This window comes from Sciurus vulgaris (assembly GCF_902686455.1).
Source record: "Sciurus vulgaris genome assembly, chromosome: 4".
Lineage (NCBI taxonomy): Eukaryota > Metazoa > Chordata > Mammalia > Rodentia > Sciuridae > Sciurus > Sciurus vulgaris.
Window position 1 is genome coordinate 107,279,745 of NC_136464.1, and position 13,581 is coordinate 107,293,325.

Here is a 13,581-nt window from a genome sequence, read left to right on the forward strand (position 1 = left end):
GTATGATGTGATTTCAGGAGTTAGTAGTTAAGTCTAGGAAGAAAGCAGTAAGTCATTCCATTCCCTGCCCAAGCATGTGTACTTCTTTCTTTTTCCAAACTTCATTCCAGAACTAACTGAAATGGCTGCCAGTTAGTATTTGGATCTTCAACTTTTGAAGGTCAAAAATAGTAGCAGAGATAACAATGAAAACAAAAATTAATGCTGTTCCAGAGAAAGACATGGTGATATTTTATCTTATTTGTTCTAATTTTTTTTTTCCTAAGCAGATTCCAAAACCTATGCTTTCACTACTATTCAGTAGTTTTCAGCAGAACTTAAGGGTTCTATAGCAAAACAGATACCCTGGGGAACCTAATTTTTTTAAAAGACAACAATATAAAAAACATTTTATCTTTCTCAAGTGGGAAACCTCAGAAAATGAATCTTTGCAAGCATCAAGTACTATGTAGTTTTCTTCCTTGGAATGAACTAATATCATATATCCTCTGGGAATTGTGTAAGTCAAAAGTTCAAGAAAGACCAGAAAACCTGAATTATAACCACAAATTCTTCTTTCCTATTAGTTCAAATTCAAACACCAAACTCTAGTATTCAATTTTCTCCATCAGCCTCATTTAGCTATCTGATCTCATCTTTTTAAATTTTGATTTACTCAGTAAGCATTTACTTGTATCTGAGTTAAACCTCACTATTACCAGGGCTTTTAATAGAGGAGTTTCTTCCTGAGTGAAAGCAGGCTGGATTAATTTCCATTACTTTGCCCACACAGGAATTATTGGGAATGTTTTCTTTGAAAGTTGAAAAGAGTTCACCCGTGGTACCCACATTAAAACAGCCTTAAATTAGTTCCTTAGCCAACCCCAAAACCTAGAGGAACATAACATGTAAATTCTGTCCCGTATGCTCCCCATGAGAGACTGTTGGTCCATCACAGGTGTCACACAAAGACTCAAAAATTTAAAAATATTAATATTCATTTTTATTCAATAACCTTATTAAATATGTAATTGTAATTATTTCTCCATTATCAACAAATACATATATGTAACTTAGATGATTTGTTATATTGTTTTCTTAATACAGAATATTTTATACCAAACTAAAATACCTACAAGAATCAGGGAAGATAAACATCAACTTATGAATTAAACAGATATATTATACCTTATCATATTTAAGTCTCCATCATTATAAGACACATCACTACTTCATATTATAACCAAGGAAAAGACATATTTCTAATTAAACTATAATAGCCAACCTCACATTATTTATAATGCACACTTTATGTTCACTAAAAAGCTCTAGGACAAATATAAATATTCTATCAAACATCTTGTTCTTATGTAAAAAGAAAATATCTGATAGTAGAGAAGGATCCCTGAAACAGCTTTTCCTTTAGGGTCTCTCAATCTTTGCTTAGCTTGCTGTTGCCCATGCCCATATGTTTAAACAGTATTATTTATATAAGAATTTTGATAATGGGGCATTTCTTAAAATGGTGCTCTTCTCTGGTCTCTGAGATTTTCACTGAAGCCACTGCCTCTGATTATTAAAATCTTGATGCCATCACATTCATGATCTTTCAAGACAGTCTAAGCAATTGTTTTTATTTTCTCAAGTATCCTTGAGTAGTCTTTTTGACTGAAATGTTGAGGAGTGGCCATTACTGAATCTTGCTACCACCTGGAATTCTGGTCTGCTTCCACAGGAAATGACGGTCATGTCTAATGGCTGCTGACCCACAATAGATGAATTATACCATCAATTTTAAGACCAATCCAATTTCAGAAATATTTTGATGTGACAAAATGTCCAGACTACATTCAAGGGAATGTGGTTAAATAAATATTATAGTCTATTAAAAACTGAATAAAACATGTCAAAATGGAAGATAATTAAATCCACAGTAAAGGTTAAGTCTGAGAAGAGCAGATTCAAGCATTATTTAGGTGCTCTAATAATATGATGTAACTCGTAACTGAATGTGGTGGAGAGGAGGCCACAGTCAACCTTGAAATGCCTTGAGATTACTTTTGGCATTGGTAAAAAGTAGCATCTTTTAAAATTTTAAGAAATGTATTCAAAGAAACGTATTTCATGGCAAGTTAAATAAAGTATTTATTATGTATCTTATTTGAGATCCTTGTGGCAATAAAGGAGAGTGGTCAAAATAGTGGCTTTGGAGAAAGAAAAGTGTGCATTATCATAACTATAATGCACATTTATAGCTTCAAGACCCAGTGCTGCGCCACCCCCTCCTTCTCCCTGCCAAATCATGTGAACCTCTTTCTTTTTCCAAAATTCAGTCCAGACTTTTTGGGGAAAAAACATCACTCATGAATTCACCTACTCCAAAACATTGGGGTAGTTAGTCACTTTTCGTTGCCAAAGTAACATAATCCAGTTCTTCCCATCATTTACGCTTGTTATTTTATGTGGTCTTTTTGGAACTGTTAGTTAAATATCCTTGCCTGTTTATTAATATACCTTTTATCATGATTATTTTATGAATTTTAAATTTTTAGTGAAATTACCTATGGAAATATGTTACTGGAAGATGTAAAAATAGAGGTAGTATTAAACTGTCACTAATTGCTAAGTTTCATTCTTACATACCGGGAAATGAACACACACACAGAGACACAGTCATGGCCACAGAAACACATGAACATGCATGTGACTTCTCCAGTCTTTCACTCATAGTTGCATGCCAGAATATCTTGGCTCTGTGACTATTTACTGTTTGTTTTAGGTCTGAATTTTCTTCATATTGATTTCCCATCACAGTGCTGCTGAGATATGTCTCAAATGTGTTCAGTTCTTGGTTTTAATTTTTCTACCACAATGCTACATAAATGGATATGCAATAGGTAATGCTATTCAGAACTTTTTCAAGGTCTTCAGAGGAAGACCTTGTGGAACTTCCTCTCCTCTAGTGAGCCCCACAAGTAGAAAGCCCTAATTGTAATAACCGGAAGGGAGGAGCACTGTGGTATCTCTAGCTACCCCTCCTATCCTGCACATATGATTTTATGGTAACACTGGATAATTGAGATACTCCTAAAGAGAAACAGTGAAGCCATACTATAGTCTTTCCTTAGTATGCTAGTTATTCCTGGTAATATATAATTATTAAGACAGAATGATTTTCAAGATCAATTATTCCATGTAGTTCACAAGAGACTTGCATTCACTTCTTCATTTAGTTAAGTGTAACTGAAGTGTCTCTAGTACTAATCTAATGTGTGATATAACTCAAAATTTTGATTATTTAGGAAGCTTCAGGGGTCTCCATTGTCTTTTGCCCAAAGGTTGGGAAATGACTTTGGTAATAATCTTTCCTCTTGATGAATCTTCTTGAAGAATGATTGTTTTTAATGTGTGCATGCGTGTAGGAACACACACACACACACACACACGCTCACAACACACACACACCACACACACGCGCGCGCGCACACACACACAGAAAACCATCAGTCGGTGAAGGACCCAAACTGTATTTGGTCTTGACTTACGCTCTTGCATTAAGGCCTATCCAAAACTATGGCATTGCTATGAATCTTATGCTACGCTGTTCAGATCTTCACTGAGAACTGAAGGGAACTGCCTCAACTCAAAAGAGTAACTTTGCTCAATGTAATATCCCCTCTTATGGCAGTTCACAACTAATAAATCCCCACTTTCTTGTCTCCAGTTTAGTACAACTCTGAACAGTCATGTCAAACTCAGTACCCATATGGCCAGATGAATCTTTACTGTGATCTTCATACAAGCTATTATTTCTCTCTCCAGATCTACTTTCTTCAAGACACTAATCTCTACAAAGTTGGTTTCACAAAGAATCCAGTCTTTAACAGATGTTATTGGAAATGTCTGTTTTATTTGTTTGGGAATTTTTTGATGTTGTTATTTATTTGACCCCCTGGTACCTAGTATGCAGCTAAAGGTTGTTCAATGTTCATTTCCATGGATAATCATACAGATATATGATGTCAGCATTTCCCCCCATACTTTAGCCATATCTATAGCCATCATTGGAAAAATATCTGCCTCTTGGGCATTTGGAATGCATCTTGTGACTATATTTATGTTATTCTCCTGTAATCAGCTTAGATCTGTATCCAGGCAGCAGTATTCGCGTTGATATTAATTCATGGGGTCACAATGTCTAGTTACCATATTATGACTCTCTGGGTTTTCCAATGAGGTGGAGGCCCTACCAGTCATACATCCTTATTTAATAAAGTTTTCATTCCTAAGAATTTTCAGAGGCACAAAACTGTGCAATCTTCCACTTGGAGTACATATTTCATTAGGCACCATTATTTAATGATTACTTATTCCCTGGGTCCTGTCCTATAGGAAAGAGCATGCTATGATTCTCTTTTATTCTCTTTGGGGCTGTGTAAGCCCCAAAGTCTTTCAAACAGGATGGGGTTTAGAACTAACCCCATACTAGATATATATTATGGTGGGATTCAATTCATTTAATAAATTGGGTTCTGACATACCATTAATTAAGTTAGCAAGCATGATTATTTTTTGCTTTCTATTATACTAGGGATACTTTGGACAAAATAGAGGTTTTTATACACGTGTTACCTTGTTGCCATTCTTATTTTACCTACCCATTTCTCATCCTGTACCTGTTAATCATTAGTCATGCTATAACTCAGGGACAATATACTGAAGCAGTTAAGAATGTGAACTCAGAAACCAGACTGCCTATGTTTCAATTCTGACTGTAATTTCCAGATGTATGTATTTTTCAGTTTCTTCCTCTGCAAAATGTGGCTCATAATAGTACCCAACTTAAATGTGTGGTTTTAGTAAGAGTTACTAATTAAAAAATGCAATATGCATTCAGAAGAATGTCAGGCACATGATAAATGTTTTATGGTATGAACCATTATTTTTAATTACCTTAGAGGACACAGTTACCAGCATCTCCTGCTTGAGGAAATACATTGCTGGATCCTCGGATGGTGGGAAGGGAGAAAATAAAGCAGGGAAAGATACCCCCCATAGCATTCAGTTTTGCCTAGCTACCAAGGACGAGAAGAATAGTCCAATTCCTCTGAACAATCCTTACCAGATCTCTGTTGTCCCTCCAGCTTTATTCTTTCTCAATAACATAAATCTTATTTAACAGAAGGAACTTGTGCATGCTTGGAGTATGCCTGTGGGCTCCAACCTCTCTACACTTGAGTGGTAATTAAATCAATCGTCTTCCTCTGCTATGATTCTAGTGTTTTCAGAAGTTGTAAGTTGCCTGAGGCAGCTTCTCCCCTTCTGCTTTCAATTAAGTTATCTCTGCCCCGACCCACCACTGAATAAGGGGAAAGGTAGCATATGGCTGCCAAGGAGCTCCTTCATTCCTGTGTTTTGTGCTTCTTGCCTGGTACAGTGCATTCCCTGGGCCTAGTGTTGGGACTTTGCTCCCATCACAGTGCTGGGCAGGAAGAGATGTCTCATAAGACCCCAAGCTCTGCTGTGATCAGATGCAGTAGGTCATTGGCCATCTTTCTAGAACAGTCTTATTCCACCATTAACCTTTTAAGATATAAATTCAGAGGTCATTTTTTAAAATTAAAAGTTTCAGTAATATGCCCAATAAAGTAGAATATAAGATCAGATGATGGCGAAAATAAGCACTCTACATCTTTGGTGGGGAAAATTTTTGCAATAAACTTGAAGAGAGCAGAGGCAGGACAGGAAGTGTTGAGATGGGAGTTGTGAGTGAGCATGCCCCAGTTCTCACTCATGATGGATGCACTGACATTGGTGCTGATGGTTCAAGGTCAAGCTGGAGGAGAACCTGATAGGCTTCAAAAGACTCTGGCATTATCCCAGGGAACTCCTAATGTCTAGAACTGTGTAGATCCAACATACTTGCTCTATGACTGTCTTTTTAGCAAGACATTTCATCTAGACCTGATATCTGTTAATGGATGCAGTTTTTATTATTGCACCTGAGTCATCATGTTATGTAGTCTACAGCAATGTACCGTGACTAGGCAGCACACATAGGTACTCACGTTAAAGCCCCTGATCAGAGTTTGATTTGGTGTATGCACAGTGTAAAATGACCCAGAATTGCCTATAATTTCCTCCATTATTAAATATGTATAATATGCCAAGTACTTGCGATGATTAGTTATAATTCATCTAACCAACAGTGAATTGTGCTATTGCTATTGTTATAAGTACTATTTTCATAGCAGTTACTATGCTTTATATCCTATAAGATTTTATTTTCTGGCTTAATAATGATCATGGGTAGTATATGTAAAGCTTATAATCTATAAATTTCTGTGCAATTCACAATATAATTTTTTCCCATGTTACAATAGGCTGTAAAGTTTGTTTTATTGGTATCCTATTTTAAGAGAAGTAAATTCAAAGAAGAGCAAGTGTAAGTAACTTAGCCAGGGCCATCCAACAATAACAAAATCTTTACATTTTTCAATTTCTCCCTTCTTCCTTCTTTTCTCTCAACATAATGACTTGAGTTATCTTTCATTCTAACTATATTTGATAATTTTTACAGATATGGGACTTATTTAGACTGTTTAAAATTCCTCTCATACCAAGTAGTCTTAAAACATGCTCATCAGACTTCAGGAGGACATATATGGGTCAAAAAGTACCTGTGCTGCGAAAGCAAACCATGTTCTGATGGAACACAAGGTATGTGACTGAGTGTGTGACCTGGATGAGGTTGTTGAGCACCTATGACCTTGTTCAACTGTCATATCCATTATATCATTTTAGTTGATTTTGAGGTAGCATGCCAACTATTATTTAGGGCAATGCCTAGCATTTAGTTAATATTCTACCAGTATTAATATATACCCTCTATATCATTTTCTTTAAAATTTATCTGTTACTGGACTTTGGATGTAGAAATTATATTACGGTTTAAACTTATTATAATTTAAAATTTTCTTATATCAATACTTTGTTGATTCTATTGGAATCAAAGTATGAGGCTTTTAGTTTTTTTAATTACAGTATTGAATGTATTTAGTTTCATACTTCAAAGGAGAATTAGGATATATGTCTTTCCAAAAAGTAAAACTCAAGTTCTGTAATGGTTGGTAAATAGTTATTCTTTTATCTTTGGCTGGGGGAGGCATAAAATGTTTTAGCTAACCAAATAGAAAAGAGATTTTTCCTGTATTTGAGAAAATAGAAAAAGCAAACTTATGGTAGAGATCATGATAAATACTGGGAATTCAGTCTAGTATAGGGCTGATCATAATTAAGATAAACACAGGGAATGCATAATATTTCAATGTAAAATAATTTAAATAAGTGGTCTCTGAGGTAGAGTTGGCAAATGAGGTGAGAAGCAACCTCAAAAATCTTGCTTTATGCAGCATTTCTTGCTTATTAATCTGACAGCTTTCTCTGCTGCTTTCAAGCTAACTATGGCAGTTTTAATCAGAGAGGAAATATGTCAAGTTGCTCTGAACTCAAGCCCATCAAAGCTGGGAAATGCCTTTAGGATTTCAAAGAACCTTGAGGGGTCAAAGCTCTTACTCCCTATTTACTGGATCTTACACCAACAACCTTGGTGAACATAGCCACAGGAATAAGACACCAAAAATGTCTGCTTTCTGCTTTGCTCCATCTATTTTACATATTCTGGAAAACTGTGCTAGAATTATGCTTCTATTCACTGGAGATAGTTTCTTACTGTTTAATTGCTGCAAATTTTAGTACTGTCACATATAGAGGATGCTGTACTTAACATGTTATGACACAGTCAGTTATAGTAGAATAAGCACTAAGCATACAACTGAGTTTTCAAACTATTTATCTTTTAAATTATTTTCCCCAAATATTTTTCTATATAATGTGTCCCAAAGTGACACAGATGATACAAGTAGTACTTGATTTGCACTGCACCCTGTTTAATTGAAATATATGCATATCAAAACCCTAACATCACTTTGCATAGTTCCATGGTAACCAAATGTGGAAAACAGCTCTGAAATTCTACATCCACGATTCTTCCTTGTATGTACAATGTTATGTAATAAAAATAGCATTGCATGTCAAATATCTAATTCAGTTTCTTTTGACTTATTTATTTAATGATTTTCAATCTGCCTCTCATTCTTCAATTTGTCATCTTTCAAGAACATCTCATGCTCATCCTCTCTCCTGTCATTTATCAAGAGCTGAGCTGAACTGAGGTGGAGAGAACTGAGCAGCCCAGATATCAAGTGTTTGTCTAAGTCAAAATGAAAGTGGCAAGAAAGTTTTTAATTAGTCATTGTGATATTACAAGAGAAGATTAAACAAGAGAAAGCAACAGTTATCTCCATGTTCCATTATCCCTCTGGAATGACAACTATGTGGTTACTGCAGGTACATCAAGAAAAATGGGGTTTTTCTCAGTGCTGAGAGAATCCCCCAAATAAGGCTCACAATATTTTATTTACCTGTGAGGGATTGAGGAAGGAGGCAGGGGGAAGCATTAAAAATGGAAAAACACTAGTCAGAGTAAGGAAGTTTATTCAAGGCCCTCAATAAAGAGGGGTCTTAGCAAAGGTGCTTTAGAGAATATCTCAGTCTGCTAGAGCTGCTGTAACAGAATATCACAGACTAGATGGCTCATAAATAATAGAAATTTATTTCTCACAGTCTAGATGCTGAGATGTTCAAGACCAAGGCAGCAACAGATTTAGTGTCTAGTGAGGCTCATTTTCTGTTTCATAGATGGTGGCCTTTCACCCAGTACTCGCATGGGAGAAGGAATGAGGGACTTTCTGTAATGTTTCTAAAGGGTACTAATCCTATTCCTTGGGGTTTAAAATTTCAACGTATAAATGTGATGTGTGTGGAGGTGGAGGGGTGCACAGATATTCAGTCCACAACCGAGACTAAAATTCAATTTCAGACTTTCAATTTCAATCATTTTTTCCTGTGGCTTTTACCTTAACTTAATATCTGTGTGAAAAATGAAAAATGACATAATGTTATCAAATAGCATGGCAAATGTTTAATAGTGTGTGTATAAATGTTAATATGGATCCACAGACTTACGAATTTTTAGTCTTCCTATAAATGACATGTCTCACTAACACTAACATGAACTAGATTTATAAAATTGAAGTGTTTTGACAATTTGGAGTTTAGCCAGTAAGGGACATTTCAAGACAATAGGGCTTCTGTTTCATTTTCTATTTTGAATCACATGCTACTGTTTGTGAGGAATGGAAATTAACCTCAATCAATGTCAGTTTTCATCACTGACAGAAGTCACCGGATAAAGTAAGTAAACAAGAGGTAAAAAGATTTGATGCAAGCTTAGTAATTCCTGAGAGTCCAGCTGTGTGGTTGTATTGGATTCATGGTAAACAAAACTTGTGAAAGCACTACGGTGAGTGGTATTCACAGATGAACAAGAAATAGTTCTAGTTATGCAAATGGGTGCCTGTGGCATGAGCTGAATGTTTCCAGTGACAGCTTCAAGCATGGATTTTAATCAGTTGTTTTAATTCAAGCAACTTACACAGAAGTGAAAATGATATGTTCTCGAGAACGGCTTAATTAGTTCAAACTGTAGCTCCATTCAGAACAAAGATACTGAACTGCAATATACATGTCATTAATTTGAATGACTTTCTTTCATAAAATATAGCAATAATAAAGTTCTATTTATAAAAATAAGATATATTGCTCTATGTGATACATAATTTATGTTATTAAATTCATAAATTTAATTCAAGTTGTGCTTTTAGCTCCAAATTTTATACATTAACAGTGGCGATTTTGTTTAGATCCTTATCTCATTAAAGATACTGGAAAGTTTCTTATGTTCATACTATCCTTATATATTTCATGATAACTTTTAAATTCCATTATAAAAGTTTTATTCTATTTTATAATTTGTTTAATTATACTTTGAAGTTAATACAAAATCACTAAGTGAAATTATAAAGCCCTCATTATCTTAAAGAGAAAATTATTTAAAGCACTGTTTTATTTAAAAATATAAAATAAATTTATTAGTTTTATCCTCGGAAGAAAGTGTAATCACAAAAGCAATACTTATTTTGAACGTGTTTTGATTTGCTTAAGAGGCACTTTATTTTATTCAAGGTGATACTGACCAACTAATTCATTTCTGTCCTTATTTTTCTGGCACAGGAACAAAAGCTTATTAGTGTTATTTACACAAGTTCTGAAATAAAGAGGAAAAAAGGAATCCTAGTTCCAACATTTTTTTTCTGCTTTTCTACTTTTGGCTGAGGTTCCTGTAAATAAATTACCTTATGCAATGCCTTATGCAAACAGATTTGAAGAGTCCTTTATACTTTTGATTACACAGGTAAGAATTTTACAGGACATTTTGTTTTACTACTTTCCATATCTGCTTCTCTGCATTTTCTTGGCACAAAATCTCCAGAGATGTCTGTTTTCTGGCCAGGAGGGCCAGGAGAACAACTGGCCTCTCTGGAGGCTGATGTTATTGGAGCTGCTTTTCCCACTGCCAGAAAATGATATAAATTATAGGAGACTGAAAAGGTCACCTCTGCAACAGTCTTACTTATATTAGTGCAGTGATCACTGAACGACAGCTACATAGACTCTCAGGCCCAGACCACGTGAGTGTCCTTGCCAGCTGAAGCAGGAGGCTGGTATTTGAACCCTACCTTAGTTTTCTCCTGGGAAACAAAAATCAAAGCACCACTGCTGCCAAAACTGACTTTGATGAAAATGCAGAAATTTTCTAAGAACAAAGTTATAGCTCCAACTGTATTTCCGAAGTTCAGCATTACTTTGTTAAAAATAAAGTTTTATTACTTGATATTTTATCGACCAGATACATTCCTTTCTTTCTCTGTTATTATAGGACAACAACTTAAGGCAAAGCAGAAACATTGTTATTTGAACATTGTGCTGGTATATTATTTGTGTTGATTTTTATTTCAGTTATTGTTGAAGATATTCGTAATTGCTGCTCATATTGAAGATTTTCTCTCAGTCTCTGAAACACAAAAGCAAAAATAACCAAAGTGATTTCTTCTTAGGGAATATATGTGAAGGAAGTTGCCTAGTGACCCTACTGACTGTATTTCAGTATGGACTCATGTTTCTGGAACTGTGTTCATCAGATTGGATTAAGGGTTGCATGTTTCTGGGTAAATATTAATAAAATACACAAGGATTTGGATCATTTATGCCTATTATATAGATATAAGAAAGCATTAATTTGATTCAGATATGCAGCATTTTAAGTTAAATATAAGTTTCAGATTTCTAGAGTTAATTAAGTACTCTGGGTTTTTAAAATCAAATAGCAAATATTCATATGCTCCCTATTTTATGTTCTTTCATGCTGATATATTGGAAAGAATATTTTCCCCTCCAGAGTCAGAGAGAACAGACTCAATTCAGGCTCTCTTTAAACCAGGTGAACTTAATCCAGCATAAATTCCATGATCTTCCGTGTTCTCATCAGCTAAAATGTGTTTCTGATAATTGAGAAATTAACCTAAAAGTCATTGTGTTAGTCTTCATAGGAAATGAGGTAACTATCTGGAACATTCTTCCTTTCTTACTTTATCTCATGTGTCTGGCTAATTTTGATCAGTTAGAATTTAGCTGTCAGTTAGACATTAATGCTTAAGAAAACTTCTGTGTTATCCTTTCACCCCATCTTCCTCAGATGGAATTAGTCACTCCTGCTCTTCACCATCTGTTTTAGTTAGTTTTTGTCACTGTGACTACAAATACCTGACAAGAACAACTTAGAGGACAAAAAGTTTATTTTGACTTAAGGTTTCAGAGGTTTATAGCTCTGGGCCCACGGTGAGGCAGCACATCATGGTGGAAGCTCAGGACATGGCAAGTAGAGAGCAGAGAGAGGGCTCTTCTCACCTGAAACAAAAAAAAAAAAACCCAAAAGCACATTCCTAGTAGCCACATACTGCCACCCAGATGAGTGGATTAATCTCCTAATTAGGTAATGGCTCTCATAATGTTCATTTCTAAGCATTCCTGCATTACCCTCACACATGAGCTTTCAAGGGACACATCTAAACCATATACCCTTTGATTTTGCTTTCCTACTATCACAGCACCTATTACTGCTTTTTCTTCTTACTTTATCCCTAGCTCCTAGAAGAGTGTCAGACACACTGTATTTATCCTATAAAACATATTAAATGAAAACATATATTAATAAACATGTATTATTTATATATCATATTTGGTATAACATGATAATCATTTTACTTTAAAAACAAGGATAGAATCAGGCACATAGTGCACGCCTGTAATCCCAGTGGCTCAGGATGCTGAGGCACAAGGATCTTGAGTTCAGAGTCAGCCTAGGCAACTCAGTGAGACCCTGTCTCTAAATAAAGAAAAAAATAGGGCTGGGGATGTGTCCTGGTGGTCGAGTACCCCAAGTTCAATATCCAGTGGTCCCCTAAAGAAAATCAGGACAGAAAGTCTTTGTGAATCTACTGATTTTCCTGGATTATTCATTTGAATGTTAATATTATGGGTACCCAGGTTTTATATATTTTTATATTGTTAAAAATATTTAGCTAAAAGCAGATACTCAATAGTTAATTTTGAAAAATTAATAAGTAGCTTGGTGTGGTGGCACATATCTGTAATCTTAGTGACTCAGGAGGCTGAGGCAGAAGGATCACAAGTTCAGGCCAGGTAGAGATGAACAGTGATCCACATCAAAAGATAGAAGCTAGTATAGGAAATGGAAGAGTATTTATTCACCTTCACTGTTATGTGCACTATTCTAAGTTCTGGTAATAGGTTGTAAACCAAATTGACAAAACTTTCCCTGGCCATGTAACATTTATTCAAATAGATATTAAAAAAAAAAATAAATAAACACCAGGCATGGTGGTACACATCTGTAATTCCAGCTACTTAAAAGCTGATGGAAGAGAATCTAAAGTTTAAGGTCAGAATCAACACTTTAGCAATATCTCATCTCAAAAATGAAAAATATAAAGGTCTGGGGATATAACTCAGTGGTATAGCATTTCTGAGTTCAATCCCCAGTAACACCCCACCCCCAGAAAAGAGGACAATGAGTAACAATCGGGTACTTTAGAGATTCCCAGCACATAGTTATGTTTTTTAAAAGATTGTCTCTGAAAATAATGTATCTTCTCATAAATTTGAAATCTTCTATTGTTTTCGCAATGACTTTGTAATTGAGACATAAATACTTTGGATTAAAACACACCAAATGTAAAATAACCATATCCTATTTAACTAGGAAAGTAGTAAATTGCCTGTCTTTATGTAGGATAGATCCCTTCTCTTTTTTTTTTCACCATGTGTTGGGGTTTGAACATAGGTCTCATGTATGCAGGAAAGTGCTACAGCACTGAGCTAAATCTCTAGCCCTAGATAGAATAGTTCTTGACAGAGATGTTTGTGATACATAAATTGAAATGTTAAACCAGACTTCTGATCTGGAAGATGGACAGAGTTAAAGGCAAAAAGAAAAGGAAAGCATATTTTAGGAAGAAAATCTAATTGCACATAATCATTAAAGGTATAAAAATAGAATTA